We start from the raw sequence: 6,261 nt of genomic DNA, 5'->3' as shown, positions 1-6,261 counted from the left end.
TCCTGATACAAAAAGACAGCTGCGTCCTCAGGTGCCAGCCCCTTTCCCCGCGCGCTCAAGCCTCCGTACCTCTGCACTTTACTTCCGCAGCTTTTCTGGGTCTCAATGTGCTTTTCTCTTTCCTTCTAGTTGTAGAATTTCCACTCCGCCAGCCTTCCTGTAGTTCTGGATGTTGACCGTCCTGTCCTTTTGTTGCGTTTCTGAAGTTGTTGTAGGAGGCAGCAATCTCGGTGTTCCCCTATGCCGCCATCTTAGTTTCTCCCCCTTTTTTATTTTTTAATCACTGAACAATATGTCATTGTTTGTATGTAGCAATTTATTTACCATTCACTAGTTTGTTTCACTCTTTAGCTAATATGAATAATATTTGGCTATTAACATTCTTTTTAAAGTTTTGTTTAAACATATGTTTTCAGTTCACTTAGCTATATAGGAAGGGAATTGCTAGATCATATGGCAATTCTAAATTTAGCTTTTTGAGGACCTACCAAACTGTTTTCCACAATTTTACATATACCCCCAACATTGTATAAGGGTTCCAATTTCTGCACATCCTCCACAACACTGGTTACTCTCCCCTTTTAAAAATTATAACCATCCTAGTGAGTGTGAAGTGGTATCTCATTGTGGTGATGTTGAGCATCTATGTGCTTGTTGGCAACTGTATATCTTATTTGGAAAAAAAATCTATTCAAGTCCCTTGTGAATTTTAAAAATTCAGTTATTTGTTTCTTGTTGAGTTGTAGGAGTTCTTGATGTGCTGTGGATACTAGCCCCTTCTCAGATACACGATCTGCAAATACCTTCTCCTATTCTGTGGGTTCTCTTTTCACTTTCCTGAGAGTGTCCTTTGATACACAAAAGTTTTTCATGTTGATGAAGTCTGATTTATCTGTTTTGCTTCCTCATATTCCAAATCATTTACTTGATTCTCAGAATCCTCTACTCTACTGTTGAACCCCTGTAAATTATTCTTTATTTCAGGTAGTGTATGCTTAATTTCTGACTGGTCCTTTTTCATGTCTTTGACATTCTCACTAAGATCCTTGGAAGTTTCACTAAGTCCTTTGAAGTTCTCATTAAGATCCTTGAGCAACATTATAACCATTTTTTGAAGTCTGTATCTAGTAATTTGCTTGGTTCCCTTTCATTTAGTTTTTTTCCCCTTGGAGATTTCTTCTTTCTTTCTTTCTTTCTTTCTTTCTTTCTTTCTTTCTTTCTTTCTTCCTTTCTTTCTTTCTTTCTTTCTTCCTTTCTTCCTTTCTTCCTTTCTTCCTTTCTTTCTTTTTTTTGCCTTTTTTAATCGAATCTGGGATCCCTCATGCCGCAGGCCGACGCTCCATCCACTGAGCTAAACCAGTTTTGGCTCTTCTGTTATTTTATTTGTGACATGTTTCTTTGTCTCCACATTTTGACTGCTTCCCTGTATTTGTTTTATGTATTAGGCTGAGCTGCTATGTCTCCCAAAATTGGTAGAATGGCCTTGTGTAGTAGGTGTCCTGTAGGGCCCAGTGGCTCAGCCTCCTCAGTCACCTGAGCTGGGCACTCTAGGTGTGTCCCTGTGTGCACTGTCCTGTTGTAGTTGAGCCTTGATTGTTGTTGGTGTCACTGGGAGCGATTTACCTTCAGGCCAATTGGATGTGAGGACTGGCTGCAACTACAGTGGGAGAGCTGAGATGCCTCTATGGAGCAGGACTTGCTTCAGTGTGGCTTTGGTGCTCACTGAGTCTGCCCCTTGACTGTGTCACTTATGGATGTGTAGAGTTGTAATCTGGTATGGTCTGAAGCTGTTCACCAGGTGCCCTAGCTCTGGAGCCTCTGGGAGGTGCAAAGTCAGTCACTGCCTGGGACCACCTGGCAGTAACTACAGAGTGATCTGCAGATGGTTGCTACTTGTATTGGGCTTGGAGGTGACCAGACGAGGCCAAGCTGTCTTGGACCTCTTATTGATAGGTATGGGGCATGCTGAGGACAGCTGCTGCTTGTTTGAGAGATTTTAGGAAAGTTTGAAGCCTGGGCTCGGATAGGCCATTCATATGGAAAAGCAGCTACAAACAGCTTGGGAGAAGTTGCAAATTGGATGGGGTGGAGTCTCAGGGAATCACCAGCGTGGAATGAACAGTGTGAATCAGGCTGATGGAAACTCAGATATGGCTGCCGGTCAGCTCTGCGACAGAGATCTCAGCAGAGGAACAGTGACCCCTGTGAGCATCCCTATCTGGTAGAAAACCACCCCCAAGTTCTTGCTCTGATGCCAGACAATCTAGTTCCTCCCTGTATGTCCCTAGATCCCCCCCCCCATGCCATTTCCCCATTTCTGGAGCTTAGAGGGAGTGAGTCTATGTTAATTTGTGTGCCTGCCCTTTAAGAGGAACTGCCTGGGTCTCCAGCAGCCTCTGTGTTACTCAGCCACAATCCTTGCTGGTTTTTACCACCTGAAGTTATGGGGACTTCTCTTTTCAGCTCTGGAACCCTGGGCTGGAGATCTAGTGTGGGTTGGGACCCCTTGCTCCTCATGGGAGGCCTCTGCAGCAAAGATATCCCTCCCAATTGAAGAAAACACCACATGTGGGTGTTGGAACAGCCTATCATACCCCTGCACCCCCGCCCCTTACTAGTCATCGTGTGCTTTCTTCTTTACTTCTCTAGTTGTAGGACGTCATTTAGCCAGCTTTCAGGTGGTACTGAATGATTGTTGTTCTGTATTTTAGTTATAATTTTGTTGTGATTGTGGGAGGTGGTGAGTACCAGCATTTACCTATGCTGCCATATTGGTTCCTACATTCCTGACATATGATCAGCATTTTTTTTTAAAGAAAGAAAGAATGTATAATCTAGAAATAACCACTGATAGCATTTGGTCATGTTGTTTCTTTCATTCTTTATACTTCCACCAAAAATGAATGAAAATACTTCTTTTTTAACATCCCTGACTTCACTAGGTGTTATAGTTCTTATAGATATTTCCCAAGTGTATAGGTGACAAGTGACATCCTCCTTTTTTGCCCACTTCCTATTAATGTATTCATATTTTAAACATTGATTCATAAAAATTATGTATCAAAATGTCACTTTAAAGACACTTGTTACACATTTTTTTCCTAGTTTGTCTCTAATTTTTGTATGGCTTTTATTTTTTGACATCCAAATTTAAATTTCACACTAGTCAATTCATGTTTTCTGACTTGTTTTTTGCCTTTCAAGTTATCATTTACGTACATTTTCTTCTACATTTTTTGGGTTTATATTTAAATCTGGCAATTAATTTTTATTTATAACTTGAAGTACGGTATAACGATTTTTCAGATAGTTAGCTAGTTGTCCTAATGGCAATTACTAAATAATTAATGTTTCTTCACTTACCAGTAGTTCTTATATACTCAACTTTGTATATATGTCTGGATGTGTTTGGGCTTCCTGCTTTGTTCCACTGATCTGCCTTACTAATGTCACAATATTTCAATGCCACTTTAGTTACTGTAAGTTTTTTAAATATATGTATATTTGTATTGATCTCAGAGAGGAAGGTTGAGGGGGAGAGAGATAGAAACATCAATGATGAGAGAGAATCATTGATTGGCTGCCTCCTGCACACCCACACTGGGGATTGAGCCTGCAACCCAGGCATGTACTCTGACCAGGAGTTGAACCCTGACCTCCTAGTTCATAGGTCAATGCTCAACCAATGAGCTGTAATTTTTTAATATCTTCACTTTTCTTCATTTTGTCATTACTCACTTGCAATTTCCATGAAAGTTATTTTCAACTACAGAAACCTGATGTGATTTTTACCACATTATATTAAATTTATATACTGAATTAAAATACATATTTTTTAAGATAATCAGGCATCCTTCCTAACTTTATATTATATCCCCTCTTTTCAGGCCCTTTGTTCTATTTTTCTGAAATTTTTTTGTTACATTTATTCCCAGATGTTTTGTTGCTATTTTGAATGGGAAATTTCCCCATTATATTTTGAAGTTTACATTCTGGCTGACTCTTGAGTTTTATGTTAATTAACTAGTGGCCCGGTGCACAAAATTCATGCATGGAGCTGTGTGTCCCTCAGCCCGGCCTGCACCCTATCCAATCTGTGACCCCTTGGAGGGAAGGGGCCTCGTGTGGACGCTGTGGGCGGCAGCCGGTCCTCCGGCACCTCGGCTCCTGGGCACACGGGATTGAGGCCCGAACGGGAACAGGCTGGTGCCCGCGGGTCCGCGCTGAGTGCGTGGCTGTGTCATCACAGCCCCTCACACAGGAAATGAGGCTGTGTCAGGGAGAGCGCACATTCTCCGAGATTTTTATTTTTATTGTTTTAAAATATATTCTTATTGATGAGAGAGAGGATGGGAGAGGGAGAAAGAGAAACGAGGATCAGCTGCCTTTTGAAATACCCCCCTCCCCACCCTTACTGGGGATTGAGCTTGCAACCTGAGCATGTCCCCTCACCTGGAATCCAAACTGTGACCTCTGGATGCATGGGACAAAGCTCAGCCAACTGAGTCACACCGGCCAGGGCCCTAATGTTACTTTTATGTCTTTTCTCCAATGCCTTTATTTATTATTTCTCTTCTTTGTCTGATTACATTGGCTAGACCTTCTAGAAACATGTCAGAAGGTGGTGGTAGTATGAGGGTTCCCTGTTTGATTTCTGACTTTAATGAGGTCTCTATGTTTTCATTATTGTTTTAAAAAGATACTCTTGATTCAATTCTTACTTGTGCAGACTGTCAATGCCTTTCATCTGGTCCCCACTAGGACCACACCTGTAGTTTAGTGAGTTGGGTTTATAACTTGTTGCATTGAGGGAGAACACATACTTGTGGAACCATGGCCATCGCTGAAGGAGAGTATGACACAGGGATCTGAGCTTTGGTGTGGTAATTTTGGGCAGGGTCCAAGGAAGTAAGGATTCCCTCTGGACTGGTGCTGCCATAGAGTGGGGAAAATTCTATGACTAAGTATCTCAAGAAACCTTATCTATGGAAGGGCAGATTAGACTGAGGAGTCAAAGCTGTGATTGGTAAAGAAGTAGAGGCACTCACACTGTTAGGGAGAGGGAGGCGTTTGGTATTTTGTGACTTGGACAGTGTTTATATTTTATTAGATGTGATTATGGAGGGGTTTCATTTATCTTCTCACCACCAAATTTGTCATCTTCCCTCACTGGTATTGTCTTCCCCTCCCTACCCCTCACAGCAGAAGGAAGGTCCCTAATCTGCCTATGGCCATCTGCTAACTATACCCTGAATACCATCACTTCCCACTCCTGCCACCACTAGACCATTTCTGTCAGTATACGAAGGTCCTTTAGCATCTCCATGATAAAACATTATAAAACAACAGCAACAATAAAACTCACAAAATCCTCGCTTGACCCCACAATCCTCTCCAGATTGTACTATTTTCTACTCCTTTTCTTAGCAAACTTTTCTAGAGACTTATCCACATATCTATGTTTCTTCATCTGCCACTCACTGTTTTAAAAAATGAACTTTAGGAGAAACCAAGATGGTGGCATAGGTAAACACCTGAAATTGCTGCCTCGAACAACCACTTCAAAACTACAACTAAAAGACAAAACGGACATCACCCAGAACCACAGGAAGGCTGGCTGAGTGGAAATTCTACAACTAGAAGGAAAGAGAAAAGCACACTGAGACTCAGAGGAGGTGCAGAAGTAAACTGCAGAGGTACGGAGGGCCGTGTGGAAAGGGCTGGCATCTGAGGATGCGGTTGTCTTTTTCAATTGGGAGGGAGACACAAGCTCCCGACTGCTTTGAACTCCAGTTCTGGGCGAGTCTCTGGGGACCCAGACTCATACGGAGAGAAACTGGACTGTCTGGCATTGGATGGAACTCAAGGGTGGCTTTCTCTCAGAGGTGCTTGCAGCGATTACCGAGACACTGAGACGTGGGGCCTCTTAGGGTAGGACTGAGGAACAGCCATAGCTGCTTGTTCTGCCCTGTTGATCCCCTGAGACCCCACCCCACTCAAGCTGTGTGCAAAGGCTTTTGCATATGAAAGACCTGGCCCTTTGTAATCTGAAATTACCTAACAAACTGCAGCTGGGTCAGACAGACCCAGAACTTCCAAAAGAAGGCCCAAGGCCCCACAGCAATTTGCATTGCTTCACAGCTGGGCCTCATCTGGGCACCTCCAAATCCCAAATAAAGAAGAGGAATCTGCAGATCTCTCCATAGCTCCTGCTGGGTAGCCTCAGGCAGAGGCTAAATTAGCACCTCCTTAGAGATCCAA

Source organism: Myotis davidii, unplaced genomic scaffold (genome assembly GCF_000327345.1).
Source record: "Myotis davidii unplaced genomic scaffold, ASM32734v1 scaffold1081, whole genome shotgun sequence".
NCBI lineage: Eukaryota > Metazoa > Chordata > Mammalia > Chiroptera > Vespertilionidae > Myotis > Myotis davidii.
The sequence above is the reverse complement of the archived record's forward strand: the minus strand, read 5'-3'. Positions refer to the sequence as shown.